The sequence below is a fragment of the Hirundo rustica genome, chromosome 2 (genome assembly GCF_015227805.2).
Source record: "Hirundo rustica isolate bHirRus1 chromosome 2, bHirRus1.pri.v3, whole genome shotgun sequence".
In the NCBI taxonomy this organism is placed as follows: Eukaryota; Metazoa; Chordata; class Aves; order Passeriformes; family Hirundinidae; genus Hirundo; species Hirundo rustica.
In genome coordinates this window covers 28,260,786-28,275,643 of record NC_053451.1, presented here as the reverse complement: position 1 = coordinate 28,275,643, position 14,858 = coordinate 28,260,786, and the positions used below count along the sequence as shown (strand labels likewise).

General features: G+C 43.6%; 1 protein-coding gene across 1 annotated transcript in view; it reads left to right on the top strand.

Moving 5' to 3' along the window:
- The first annotated feature begins 3,228 nt into the window (after positions 1-3,228).
- Positions 3,229-14,858, top strand: part of KPNA1 (karyopherin subunit alpha 1) — a 49,908-nt gene continuing 38,278 nt past the window's right edge. Inside the window, exon 1 of the mRNA XM_040089398.2 lies at positions 3,229-3,359. The gene's annotated coding sequence lies outside the window, so the exon portion shown is untranslated. The remainder of the gene's footprint in view (positions 3,360-14,858) is intronic.

Here is a 14,858-nt window from a genome sequence, read left to right as displayed (position 1 = left end):
GAAAAGGTCCCACTAGCCATCAAGAGCTACCCTGAGGGTACAGCTCCCAGCACCACCCTTCCTCAGCCAAACCTGAGGAAGCAAAGGAGCAAAGGAGAGCAGTCATGTTTTACTGCAGGCATGGACCCATTAAAGCATTTCACGGTGACTTCCATGCAGAGCACTTCATACTGATGGTGAGTATGGACAGCTCATCCACGCCAGGGAGGTTCAGGGCTGCAGATGGGGCAGGCACTGCTTCTCCCTGGTGGGTGCTCACCCCAGCTGGCTGCAGACATCCCTTGTGACCCTGCTGCTGTTTGCTGCCACCTCTCACTGCCTCAGAAACACAGAACAACCTTTTTGGCTGTGGTGGCTTTGAGATCCTAAATCATGATGAACTTGTTACTTTGCCTTGTCTTTCTCTTTCCCTATCTGCGAGTCCCCGGTGACTCTCATGGCTTGAAACTGCGCAGGCAACTGTTTTCACTTTTAGGGCTGAACAAAATGTCAGTGGGTGACAACCAAGGCTTGCTGGTGCCAATTGCAATTTAGTAGAGCTAAATATGGTCAGCAGTCTGGCTCCGTGGCCTTTTTTAGAAAGGGTTGTTTTATCGTGATACCATTTTCTGGCATCCCATTGCACTGGGGAAAGCAAGAGCCAGGGGTATTATGCCTAAACTCGAATTTAACCCAATCACAGCATGATGGCTGATCTGTTTATTCTGTCCATTTCCACTTTTCCTCCTCCAGCTCAGGGTCATTCGTCAGCCTTCAATGTTGTTGTCATCTCTTCAGGCTGTGTTTAAAAACATGCTTAGGGTGTTCCTTGCTTTTGCACGAAGAAAAATTCTTCTCAAAATTGTGTATTGGTTTAAGAGTAAATTCCCTCCAGCTGAATTAACTCGAATTACAAAAACACTGAGGGCTTCAGAAGTTGCTGTCAGAAATGAAGCTAACTTCTGTCTTAATTTTACCAGCACCTGATGTCAGCCTGGTCTCAGATATCTCTGGTTTCACACAGTTGGAACTCTGGTGGTACTTTTTGCTGTTTCCATGCCTTGCTCCGTGACCACGCAGACCCAGACAGCCTGGATCTGCCTCTCTCTCTCTCTGGTACACTGCCTCACAGCCTCATCCCACACAAGGCCCCAGGTTTTGCAAATCCTCCACTGCAGTTGATGACTGTGATCCAAAAAGGTGTCATCTGTGGTGACTGTTAAGGGCAGGCTATCACAATACATGCAGAGTGAACATAGTTCACCATGTCTGAAAATTTGTACTTGGTGGGGAGAAGGGAGCAGAAGAGCAGAGAGACAGGAAACAGGAATTCATCCTTGAACCTGCATTGCATTAGCTCAGCTGCACTTGAATCCAGACTTTCATCAAAACCAGGAGAACCTGAAGATCTCTGCTGCCACCCATAACTGTGCTAATTTGATTCAAGGTATATCAGGAATGCCAACCAAGACTGTAACCAGACCTCCTGCTGCATTACAGATGTGTTTAGGTAGGGTGCAAGAAACGTGAAATCCCTGAAAGAAAAGCAGAACTTTTTTTTTTTTTTTTTGGTGCAAATGCTTTGGGAGAAAGCTGTTTCTTGTCTGCTTTAATCTCTCTTAATTCAATGGGTAGAGATGCTGTGCTTCTATATGATGCCCTGTGAAATATACCAATGTATATATGTACACAAATATATGTATCTATTGATGTGGCAAAATTGTCTGAGATCTGGTAGTCTGAGACAGGTGAGGCTGCTGCAGCTCCATGCCCATGTCCAAGCAATAGCCAGAGTTCGTATTCCCAAGAGGCACATGCACAAATTCATACATGCACCAATGAAGCAAATACACACGGACACAGACTACACATCCATCCACACAGAGCACTCCCACACAGCACTGGCAGCCTCATCCCACGCCCTGCTCCTGCTGAGCAGGATGGAGGTGCACTGGTGAGCATCTGTGTATTTACAGAAGTACTTACACACATGTACAGTGTGTCTCCTTCCAGCAGCTGAGCTCAGGCAGTGTTCAGGAGCTGCCCCTCAATCCCAACCTCTCCAGCCCCCCAGCAGCCACTCCCTGTGGTGCTCTGGCTACAAGTTCCTCACCCAGGGCAAAGTGCAAAAGGAGTTTAATGAGAAGACCCGACAGGCTGCACTGATCAGGTGCAGGACATGGACAAACCATCACAAACCATTTACACGTGACTGGCCCTTTTTATTCCTGTGTGCTATATTTGTTCCTCTATGTCCCCTAGATCACCCCTGGTTCCTGCCCTAATCACTCCTTAATGATTCCTGTCCCAAATGCTCTTCCCCTGCGTCCCATCCTGTGTCCCACACCCCTGACCACAGCTACACCCCCAATCCTAAAGGTGCTCTGGGGCTGAGGTTCCCCTGGGATGGGGCTGGACAGGGTGCTCTTTTCTCCGCGTCCTTAATTTGGGTTCCCACTGTGCCCCTGGAAATGGGCCTTTAGTGGGCTGATGGCTCCTGGGATGGGCCTGGAAGCAGCCTGGTGGGTGCTGCTTGGGATTCCCCTCCTGGCATCATCACCCTGTGCTCCTCTGTGGGTGTGCAGGCCGGCTTGTGTCACACAGTCTAATGTACGTGCCTGCCGCATCGCACACCGTGGCTGACCAGCAGCTGTGGTGGCTTTTCCTGCGGACTCTCCGGTCCGCGGCTGCCGCGGCACCGCCCGTGGCACGGCGAAATGGCTCCGCCGCTTGCCGCACCCGCAATGGCGCGGTCTGCGGTGACACCGAGGCCACCGCCAAGGGACCCGCATTCATTAAAGTGGAAGCATCAGTCCGCTGCGCTATCCTCGGCGGTACCGGCCCCGGGAGCATCCCTGCCCCTTTCAGCACTTCCCGGCACGGAGCTCCCTGGCGGCGGCGCTGGCGGGCGGCGAGCTGGGGCCTAAAGCCGCCGTGACATTGGTGGCTGCTGCGCCATCGCCACCACCGCCTCCGTGTCCCGGCACGCGACCCCGGCGGCCGGCCGCCGCCGCCCCTCAGGCAGGGAAGGGACGCGGCCCCTCCTCCCTGCTCCCCAAACCCGCCGGGGTGCGGCGCCACCGCCCGTCGCACTACAACTCCCGGCGCGCCCCGCGGCAGGAGTGGCGCGCCCGCGCGTGGGCCGTAGTCTTTCCTTCGGGGCCGCGCCGTCCTGAGGAGGGCGCCGCCGCCGCCGGCCGGTCTCGCCGGAAGGGCTCTCCCTCCCAGAGGGCGCCGCGGCGCGCCGCGCGCGTGCGCAGTGCCGCCGCCAGCCAGCGCCGGGCAGGCAGGGAGGGAAGGAGGGAGGCAGGGAGGGAGCGGCGCTCGCGCGCCTCGGGCCCGAGAGGAGACAGCGCGGGGCCGCGCCGGGCCGGCAGCAGGTACGGGGGCCGCGGGAGGGGAGCCCCGTTACCTCCGCCGCGGCGGAGCGAGCGTGACGGCAGCCGGGCGGAGCGCGGGGCCGCGTCTCCGCGGGAGGAGGGACCGGGCGGGGATCGGCTGCCGGCGCCTTGGGTTGTGGAGGAGGGGAGGGGAGGGGAGGGGAGGCCCGGGCCGGGCCGGGCCGGGCCGGGGGTGCCGCGCGCGGCGGGAGTCCTCTTCGCGAGCCCCCGGCCCGGGCGCGCGAGCGCGCAACAGGCGCGCGGGGGCCGCGCGCGGGGCGGGGCGGGGCCGGGGCCGGCGCGGCGCGAGCGGCGCGCGTGTGGGCCGGGATCGGGACCGGGACCGGGACCCGCTCCTCGCGGGGGGACTGGGGAGGGACGGGCCGGTGCCGCCCTGCCCTGCCCGGGGAGAGGCTCCTCGTGGCTGGAGGGACTCTATTGGCTTGTGCCGGTGGCGGGGCCGCGCGCCGCCTTTGGAAGTCGCCGTGGTTGGCTTCGCGGAGTCGGAGAACTCCGTGCCGCGGGGCGGGCTGGCCCCGTGATGCTGCTCCCACGGCGGGACCGGGTGAGGGCAGAGGCAGGGCGAGAGCTGGACGAGAGGACATCGTCGTAAGCTGAGCCAGGCGGGGGGGTTAGCTTGGACATCAGGAGGAATTTCTTCGCGAGAAGCGTGGTTAAGCATTGGAATGGGCTGCCCGAGGAGATGGTGGTGTCACCGACCCTGAAGGTGTTTGAGGAAAGACTGGACGCGGCACTCGGTGCCATGGTGGTTTGACATGGGGGTGTTGGATCATAGTTGGACTCTGTGATCTGAGAGGTCTTTTCCGACCTAATTGATTCTGTGGAGGGGAAGGGAAACTTCCTGCTGGATCTTCCAAGCTTTTGATTTATAAATTTTTTTCCCTCGTGGTGTTAGTTGATCTTGAAAAAGCTCTGCCTTCTCCCTGCAAACATCACCCCCTAGCCTCGCATTATCTCACAGCGTAATTTCTTTGCCTGTGTACGATGGGAGGTTTGCGCTTGGTAGCCCTTTCCAGTTGTCCTGCTCCAGAGATTTTATATGCAACAGAAGCTCGTCCCATTCATAGTTTCTAAACCTCGCCCGTAGCGAGGTCCATGTAACAATGATTTTAAGCGCTGCCTCTTGGGGGCGTTTCATGAAAATGAAACTCCGTGCTGAAAAGATACGTCATGAGCTGTGAAAATACCGGGCTGCTGTTTCTGCAGAATTCCCAAATGGTGCTGAATGGTGGTGTTTAATGGTCCCTTTATCCTTTATTCAAGCCGCTGTTCCTCTGGATTTTTTTTTTTTTTTTGGTTTGCTGGCGTTATTTTCTGCTCTGACTGCTTGATGGTAATGAAAGACTTAACAAAGTTGCGATATGTCTGTGAGCTCTCGGAAAATGGGATTGCAACTCTATCCTTAGAGCTCTTTATTTGAAAGTTATTTTGTATATAACTTTGGCAATTAGTAGTTAGAGTAGAATAGTTAATGAAACACTGTGTAAATTAATAGGTTGTATCAAGCTGATCTTTTGTGTATTTGGCCTTGTTTTTATTGTAATTTCGTTGTGTTCTCCTTTCTGTGTTACCACCTGCATTGACACGTGGACTAGCTCGTTGAAAACAAGTTTTGAAGTTTCTACTTGAACTGTGGTTGCACCTTTTAATTACCCTTTAGACGTACCCATAGGCACAGGGGAAATGAATAGTAGCTTGAGGCTCGGTAACTTAGGATGACACATGCGGCAGAGGTTTTTCTCAGCGTGGATTTTCTTGTCACAGTCTTTCCAACAGATTCAGGGATGCTTCACTTCTGAGAGGTGTGATTGCTTTGAGGGCTTGGCATCCTCCCACAGCCCCCCAACTTCAAAACAGAGGCTTTGTTACATCCCATCTCTCCTTCTGACACTGTCCCAGGGTGTTCACCCTTTGCTGTCAGTGTGCCATGTGTTGGTTTTTTCCGATGTTATGTTCTCTGTATTGCTGACTCCAGAGCTGGCGTGCTCATGTGGTCCTGTATATTCAGCTGAGTGCTGGCTCCTGGAGAACTCCCAGTTTAGTCCATTTGGAAAAGGAAAGGCAGCAGCAGCTCATGGCAGCAGCACTGGCCCAAGTCACCACGAGAACTAAAAAGTCCTACAGTCAGTTGTAGCAGTTTCTGAAGGGTTCTTTACAGAAACTTCTAAGTGTAACTGTTTATTTAAGCAGATTATTTGATAGTCTTATTTCAGCTTGGGTGTTTCTGTACAGTGCTCTTTTCTTTCTTTCTTTTTTTCATTTCCTCCCTTTCTGTTGAATAAGCTAACGTTAATAGAATGGTGCGTTTTCTTTTATGGTCCTGTTTCTGCAGGCTTGTTTTAAAATCTTGCTGTTTGTCCTTTCACGGGGCTGTGATTTTTTTTTTTTTTTCTGAAGTGTACGACTTCTTGAGGGGACTTAACTTCTATCTTTAAGAACACAAAAGAAAAGTGTACATTTAAGGGCAACTAAACAAGTTCTTAAGTTGCAAAATGTAACTTTTATGGCAAGAGGATAATTGATATAAAACAGTGCCTCCCTGGAAAACTGAATTCAAGTTTCTCCAAAATAGCATATAGCAGATAAAACAAACAGTAATGTGATTTAGGGCTAGGGGCTTTAATGTTAATTTGAAACATAAGAGCAATAGAAGAGCAGCAGCAAATAGCTGGGTTTGTTGTATTTGTTTAAATACTTCAGAAGGCCAGAGGGAATAGTGAGCAAGCCTAGTAGGCTGTGAGCAAGTCAAGAAAAATAAAAGACATTAAAGGAATTACACACTTGATGAAATATTCTGAGTGGCTGAAATATCTGCACAGGAGGTTCTGGAATGATGTAATGGACAAACAAGTTAGAAAGACCAGACTGCCTCTTTTTCAGAGAACAAGTGGAAGCTGAACTGATAGAAAAATTGTTCAGCTTCATACTAAGGGCTAAAGCATAATGGATGTACTTATTTAAATAATATAATAATACCAATAAATAAATGCTGATATAAATTAAGGAGAATAGAGGCAACATTATGATAGCAAATCAGATTTTTTCTGCTCTGAAGAAAAAAAACCCTCATCTATTACAGTTTTTAAAGTCTGTTAAGCAAGTAAATGGATTAAACTGCTCGATGTTATTTCCAAGAAATGAATGTGGAATTTTCAATATACAAAATGCCAGCAGTAGAATGGAAAGGCAAGGAAGGCCTGTAGAGTAATATCAGTACTTTTAAAGTAATATTGACAAGGTAAAGCAACTCTGGAAAAACAGAACAGGTAATTTAAACCTAAACAGTCTGAAAACCTCTACTGAATGTAAAATCTGTCGACCAATAGGGCTGGAAATTATGCCACCTCCTGAATGTCTTGAATTGCATTAAATATTGTAGAGACTTAATAATTCATTTTGAAGATAAAAATTAGAGGTAGTCTGAGACAGGTGACAGTAAATTTCCTTTCACCAGATTTGATTTATAAAGGATGTTAGTAGCAGGAAGGTATGAAAAAGTGCTAGAAAGTAATAGTAGACTGGACATCACAGGGTCACTTCTGCTGGTCTGTTCATGTTAGACAGGAATAAATGGAGTTCAGTGGCAGAAGAAATTTGGTTTGGAATAATGTGAACACTTTCTTGAAATGTAATTATTGCTTAATGTCATGAGGAGACAGATGCTAAAACACATTGGAATGGAGAGAAGTACAGCTGGATGGTCCTGGATGTGTGTGGAGAGTTATGGACTCAGAGCTTTCAGAGTGTGACCTAAGATTTAAGATTTAGCCAGTGACCTGCTGCTGACAGCTTCCTTGTGACCCAGAGTATTTATTTTCTCTTTTTTTCTGTTTTTATTTGGGAGTTCAGAGTGCTTGGCAGGCTCAGCAGCAGGATTCATATGTTCTGTGAGATACCAATCGGTTTGACACACACAGGTCTTTGTTTTATTTTATGTAAATTGAGATTATATGTAAATGATGTGCTGACTCTAAAACCATAAAATAAATACCCTGTGGCTAAACATCCTGAACGTATCTCCAAACAAGGCTTTGTAAGTCTACCAAATTTAGTGCTAAGGTAACATTTGAAAGCAAATTCACCTGTTGGATTATAAAAATGTCATTTTGGCAAACTAGGCACCTATTAGTGGATCACAAACTATAAGTACCTGTAAGTAAAGTCTGATAATAATGTTGTGATTAACATTAGGCTGTTGTGGGTTTTGTCTGAAGTAGGGTGAGATTGTCTCTTAAAAGACACATGGATTCCTCATAGAGCTTCCACATGATTCTTTCTTCATCTACCTACATGTTCTTATTCTGCCTTTTTTTTGGTATCAAAAAGTTACCAGAAAAGAGAATGTGCTGTTTGTTGGATTCAGGAGCTTTTGATAGGAGGGATATCAGGTGTAAATGGGATGAGGAGGCAGAATGAGCATAACCAATCTTTGAAGTGCCTGTGGGTTGTGGCTTGATGTGGTGATGCCTCAGTGCTGTGTGACTCTTTCATTGCTGATGTCCAAAGTTAGGATGAAATTAGTAGAATTTTGACTTACTGTTATTTTGTGGGTTTGCACACGTATCTTCTGTAGTGCTGAGTCACAGCAAATAATACAATTGTGGCAGGCGGATTTGTCATCATGGGAAGCATGAGGTGGCCTTGGTTTCAGTGCCTTCTGATATTCCCAACCCTAAACAAAAGCTGCTTGAAACTACAAAGTCAACTTAATTAATATTTTACTTTATTTTTAACCTAATTTGTTTTAAACTGTCAGAGATTTCTTCTTTTCATGGTATGAAATTCTGGAAGGTGCACTCTTGTTCACTCATAAAGAATGTTTAGGGCAAGTTAGGATTTTGGAAAAGTTAGGGTGATCTTTTTTTTCTGACATATAACTGTCAAATGTGTTTTTTCAAGCAGTCCTTCTTTTAGATATGATCTTATAGAAAATAGATAGTTGGCCAGCCCATTCTATGAGTGCAGGAAGGATGTGCTGTAATCTTGGTTGAAATACAAATGTATCTCCTCTTTGAAAGAAAAACAGATTACATTTTCATTTGACACACAGGAATAATCACTTCTGTTGTTTCATGTGGATGAGTACATTAACGTGAGGTTATTTTTTTTAATGTCAGTATAATCCTGTGTGGCTGAATAGTTTAATTCCCCATCACTTGCTGCTTTGTGTTATGACTTACGGGACCTTTCGGTTTCAGGTTGATTGTGGACTGTGGGATTATAGAAATGGAGGTGAGGGTTTTTTAATTTAAACAGATTTATTGCACTGCAGCGTCTTTGAATGCAGGAAAGGAATTTTGTGTTTTTGACTCAAGTCAGAAAGTCTCAGTTAACAAATTTGAAGATGTTTTCATTTTAAATTGACCTGGCTTTGACAGTCAGTTTTTTTGACTTCTCACTCAAGTTGAAAGTTTTCTGAAACTTTGAAAACTGTATCTGCTGCCTTGTTAAGTCAAAACGGACCTTTAAAAAATGGAACCCAAAACATCTTGTAAGTATCTTCATGGTAGTAGATGTATAGTGAAGTGCTAGATACACTGTATATAATCTTTTATTGTGCCTGTCCCCTTGCTAAAACTGTTTTCCAATAAACCTTGTAAGTGCATTACTTCTTAATCTGTTCAGCAGCATTTCTTCGAAAAAGAGCAAAAAAACCCGCACACAATCCTCAAACTTTTAAAAACTACGTGTCCAGCTCTATGGCTGTCATTGTGTTTAACTAGTAATACAGGCTGATGTGCCAGATCAGTTTCTGAGAGAGCACCAAGTGTCAGGTAGGTGATTCTGTATACTTCCTTGAGGTGTGTGGGTTGGGTTTTTTTTGTTTTTTTTTTTTTTTAGTGTGAAGACGATCAGGAGCCTGGCAAGCTGGTGTTGGCTTGGTTTTATGTACATCTCTTAAAAAAGAGGCACTTTTTTAATAAGGACAGAAGATCTTTCTGAATGTTACCTGAAAATATAATCAATGTACCCTTCAAGATCAGTAATTTTCAGAAATAACTTTGATATGGTAGTTGTTTATCTTTAGTCAGCTTTTCAGCCCTTTATTTTTATTTGTGGATGAGAAAATCAGGATGAGTTGTTGAAATGTGACAATGTGATATCCCTGCAGATTTGACAGAGATGTCTCAACATTGTTCAGATAGTGCACAATGTATTCCCCCTCCCCCTTTTTTTTTGCCTTTGAGCAATAGTCAATATTAAAGTTTGTAATTTGTCTGTAATATCACATTCCATGTTGTGCAATGTTGTTTGTCTTTTAGGTCTTGTATTAATTATTTTAAGATTATTCTTATTTTTAAGCAAGAACCAGTCCAGCTTGCCAAGTGTTCTAGAGCTTGAACATGCCCAATTAGCCGTGGATTAGGTGGGTTAGTACTTGTTTTGCTATTTCACAGGGTTATAAAAGTGCTAGAACAGAAACAGTCATGAATTAAAGCTTACCACTGGGCAGGGAAAAACCCTAAGAGGACAAGGAGGCCTGCAAAATAAAGCAGATTTGAAAGATATGGAGATGGGCAGCAGTTTCATGAAGAAATCCACTTCCTAATACCAATTTTTCACAGAAAGTCTCTTAAAGTCTGAACAGTGTTTCAAGGCTCTGTAAGTTCTATTCATGTTTGGCTGTAATTCTTTTGTTACATTTGAAGCTTCTGTAATCTTCTGACCTTTTGGATAACAGAGGGTGGTGGTTCCATTTCTTCTCCATTGTTCTTGTATGCTGGAGTGTGGATCCCTGCTGTTCTGCTGTCGCAGCTTTCATAAACCACAGAAGATGAAATTCACAGGATTGTTTTGTTTCCTTGTTAGCACTAGGGTTTGATACATCAGCAGCAAAACTTACTTTACAGGTCTTTACAAACATAACTGCTGATTTTATAGTGACTGTGAGACATGTTTCCCAATCCTCTTTTACAGCTAGTGAAAGGTAAGCAGAAGTCTTAGAGATTGTCTGTGCTTTGCTTGAACAGTAGATTTTTGTAGTTGAGGTGAGTGAATATCCTTTCCTGTAAATGTCCTGAGCTTTACAAGACTCTGGGGACAGAGAGAAAGTAACTCCCCTCAGGTGGTATGGGTGCTCCTGCTTATGGACATTCCTACAGGCCCCTATGAGCCAGTATGGTTTGTAAAATCATTTAGTAAAAGAAGTAGGCACAACCTCATCAAAGTGTTTATCAGGCTGAGCTGGTTTTTGAAACAACGGGAGACAGCAGTGAAGAGAGAAGTTGATCCGTTGGCTTCTTTATTTTCCTTTTTCTCTCAGATAACAGCATCTACAATATAGAGACTTGGTGGATGTGTTTTCATCTCTGTAGGATGATGCCAAATGTGGGATTTAGCATTAATCCCAGGTGATGCTTTTATCAATCTATGCCCAGTATTATTCATGGTTTTGTTATGAAGGGTTTTCGTTGTCGGCCCTCTCCAAGAAAGCTGACCATTTACTTCTGTTAGCATCCTGACTCATTGCCTGTTTTTTACCAAAAAATTACCAAAAAAGCAAATCAGAAGGATTTTCTAAAATATACACTTTATAGGGGAAAAACCCAGACATATTTGTAGCCAGAATGTTGATTTTTTGAGAGTGTGCTGATGAGAGCAATGAATGACCAAGTTCAGGTTGGCTTTTTAAATTGAATAGGTTTTCTAGTCTTACACTGAAGTGTCAAAGGTGATGTATGCTGTAATTAGAGCTCAGGGAGTTGCTCAAACATCTGTCCAGGCTGTGCTGTAGGTATTTGGCTTGATGTCAAGAAGTGTGATTGTGGGGGAACTTCTTTTCTAGGACATCTAGACTCTTACAGCAGAACCAGTAAACAAACTGACATCTCCTTGGAAGTAAAGGTTTGGTGCATTTCTTCCCTTGAATAATTCCAGCTTCTCTCACTGCTTGGAGTTCTGTCTCGACAGTGCCATTTCCAACACGAGTTGTCCTTTCGGGGCTGACGGTGCCTCTCGTATCTTTTCCATGTCTCTCTGGCAGCAATCTAAAGGAGAGACAGCAGTGTGACAGCACAGCAGAGCTCCCAAGTCTGCCTCCAGTGACTCCTTTCCTTCTGACATCTGCCTCAGTTAGGAAATGTACTCTCATAGTATGGCAAATCATGGGTATTTTGATAATTTTTGAATACACTGTTTCTCTTCAAACTCCTATTCTGCCTTAATTTTCAAGTCTTCCCCTTCTGACCTATTCCCATTGTGAGGTAGAATGTCAAGTAAAGATCTACGCTTCTGAAACACGTTTTTTTTTTTCTTATTCTTGCCCCTATTTCCAAAGAAGGAAAGTCTGTCTCTAATAGTCTTTAATATCAGGAGCGTATATGGTAATCTTATTTTCATTATGTATACATGGTACATATATGCTCTCATATATAAAAAATACAAAGTTTATATGTATATAAAATAATGTAGCTCTTGATTTGGTGTTTGTGTGGTTTTTTTTTTCTTTTTTTCTTTTTTAAATTTATTTTATTTATTTATTTTTACATCTCAGTACCTCTGACGTGTGGAATATCCAAGAGTATTAGTCACATGGTGTTCCTTCCGTCAAAGCCCTTAAGTCTAGTGACAGCGATAGCTGACTTAAGAAGGCAGGGAGTTCATTTTTGTTCCTATTTAGATGATTGCTTGGGACAAGGTAGGTCATGGCAGTAAGTGACTCTGTATTTCCCAGTGCGTCAGAGTTTGTTTGACTTGATGAGCAAGGAGAAGTGCAGTACTTCTTACTTCCCCTAGAAACATGTGCTTAGAACACATCCACATTTGGTAGGGTTCTTGTCTTAACCACGTTTGCCTTCTGGAAATGCAGGAACATTCAGGAATAGTTAGCGGGTTTGGTTTTGCTAAAATTTGTTTTTGTGGCAGACAAACTGAGAAGGAGAAAGTGTCATGTGGGGCTTGAGTGGTGTTGCGCAAAAGCTCAATAAAAATGCCATGAAAATTCCTTACCAGGTCTCCAGAGGTTTTTATCTGTAGCCAGGAGTATCAAAAATGTGGACAATACTGTGCTATCTTTAGGAAAGAAAAGATGGGTAGAACATTTCCATGACAACCACCACAGATTTTCTCCTGAAGTAGCGTTAATTTTGACAGTGCAGAGAAGATCCAGCATTTGCTATTTGCTGCAAGGGTGAACTTAAAGTGACCACTGAAGGATTTTCAGCTAAGTCACACACCAAAGCTGCTGGAGACCAAAGAGGGAATTTGAGGTTGTTTTTCTTCTGCGGTTTAGCCTGGGGAAAAAGCTACATCCTCAAAAATGGAGGAGATTCATAGCAAACAATCCTTGGATGACTGTAACAACTAACATAAGGTTGTTACATTTTTAGAGAAAAAAAAAAAAAAGCCATTGTGTGCTCACACACGTGAATAGGTTCAAAGATGCTGTCAGTGTGTGTGGGCTGGATGGAGTCCTTGATGCACTGGTTGAATTTTTCACCAGTAGTCAGGAAACCAGTAAAAGAATGGTAAAGAAAGAATTGATTTTAGGATATGTTCAGGATGTAAGAACTGGACTTTTATTTTTAGAAAATAACTATGGGTTTAACTGTTATAGAGGTTAGACAGACAGGTGTATAAAATAGGTATGTGGCTGTGTGCTGGGATTTTGTTTATTTACTACCAGTGACAGCCTACTATAAAGTAAGTTATTGAACCCATCTCTAGTTGGATTGGTAACTTCTCAGTGATGTGGGGAGTTTTATCTTTTCACTTTTAATGAAGGAAACTTTCTTCCCAGTCATTTGGTGGTAGGTGTTTGTACTCCCGGGTAAAAGACAATATACTATTTTGAAAGGATTTGGTTTACTTATGAAATAGAAGAAGGGGTTAGTCAGCCAGGTGAGCTGTCTTGAAAGTCAGAAATGAGCATAGCCAAAACCTGTAGAGGGTGTAAGAAAGATAATAACTGCGAAGCTCTTGGGTAGAGGGCTTGTGGCAATAATCAGAGAAAGAATTCAAGTAAATCCTGTACCTGTATTTTCAATAAGTGAAGCAATGACTTAAGGTACAACAGTAGGGGCTAAGAGAACTATGAAAGGAAAATGGAAATTATTACCTTAAAGACAGAAGCAAAATTAATTGAAAGAAAATCAGTATGCAAACCGGGAGATGGGGGTGTTAATAAGTACAGTAAGTAAGAATACACTTAAGGAAACTTACGTATGATGAAGTTGGTTGTGTCATTGATGTTTAGAAACATTGGAACATTATATGGAGGCTACATAATAGACATTAGATAAAATTCAGTGTTAAGGCATGAAGATGCTCCCTGTCAAGAATTCAATTAAATTAAGAACTTGTAGGTATTGAAAGTGAAAGTGTAAAATGACCACAGATGTTTATCAAAGGAGTTGTCAAAGTCCTGAAATCCCAAATAAAGGCAAATACAGTCTTATGAATTGGAGAAGACAGACTTCAGACAAAAATGGAGAATTATTAATAGCACTATGAAAGGCCTGATGTTATCTGGGCTGTAGTCTCTGCCTGTGTTTATTCATGGTCAGGGACAGAATGACCAGAGTGTCTGCAAAGCTATTTTCCTGTTAGGAATGTCCTTCTAGCACATGGTTGTCCACTTGGTGTTTGAGTTCAACTTGCTTATTCTAAAATATATAAAATACTTTGTTCAAAATATTTTAGGAATGAAAGAAATTTTGAGTGTTTGTTGACTGAACTTCTTTTTACAGTTGAAGTCCCTGGCTTATTCAAATAATGCGTGTGTTTCATATACAGGTAGTAGTCACTTAAACTAAAAATGTGAAGGACATATAATTGCCAAGCTTACTGTAAGAAACACAAACATTTGAAGCTCAAACATGTAAATGCAGGAAAAAAGGGGTCTCAAAGCTGGTAAGAAAAGTGTAGGGAACTTCTGGCACTCTAAGAATGTATCTTTTTCTTGTACCTTTATTTAAAAAAAGGCCATTTCAGGAGAGCCTTTTCAGCAAAATAAGGTTGCTGAATTGCTTACCTGTGTGCTCAGGTTGTTATGTTGCGTTCGGTGCAATCTCTGACTGACTGACAATCAAAGTAATAATTCTGTGTCCCTGAACAGTTTTTTAAATCTCAGTTGTCAGAATACAGTAACACTTCAAGTGATGTCCAAAATGTTTTCTGTGAAAGTCAGTTCTGATTGTCAGAATTCTTATAAAAGGTTGTCAGGTAGAAGCAACATAAAAGAGATTCTAACAAGAAGCATATTTGAGTATCTTTTTTCTCTTGCAACTCTTTGTGCTAACTGAAAGAAGAATAGATAGACAAGACTCGATATACATTTGATGTATTTTAAAGAGGAAACCTAAGCTGTTGAGAATCTCTATAGACTCATGTTGCTCCATTTTAAAGTAAAAAATGCACAGGAGATCATTTATCACCTGGTGATTCTGTGCTTATGGAATTTGAGGTAGGTAGCTTATTTAATACAACACATTAGAGCATTTGAAAAAGACGTTTAAAAGTCTTGTAGAGTAACTTTTT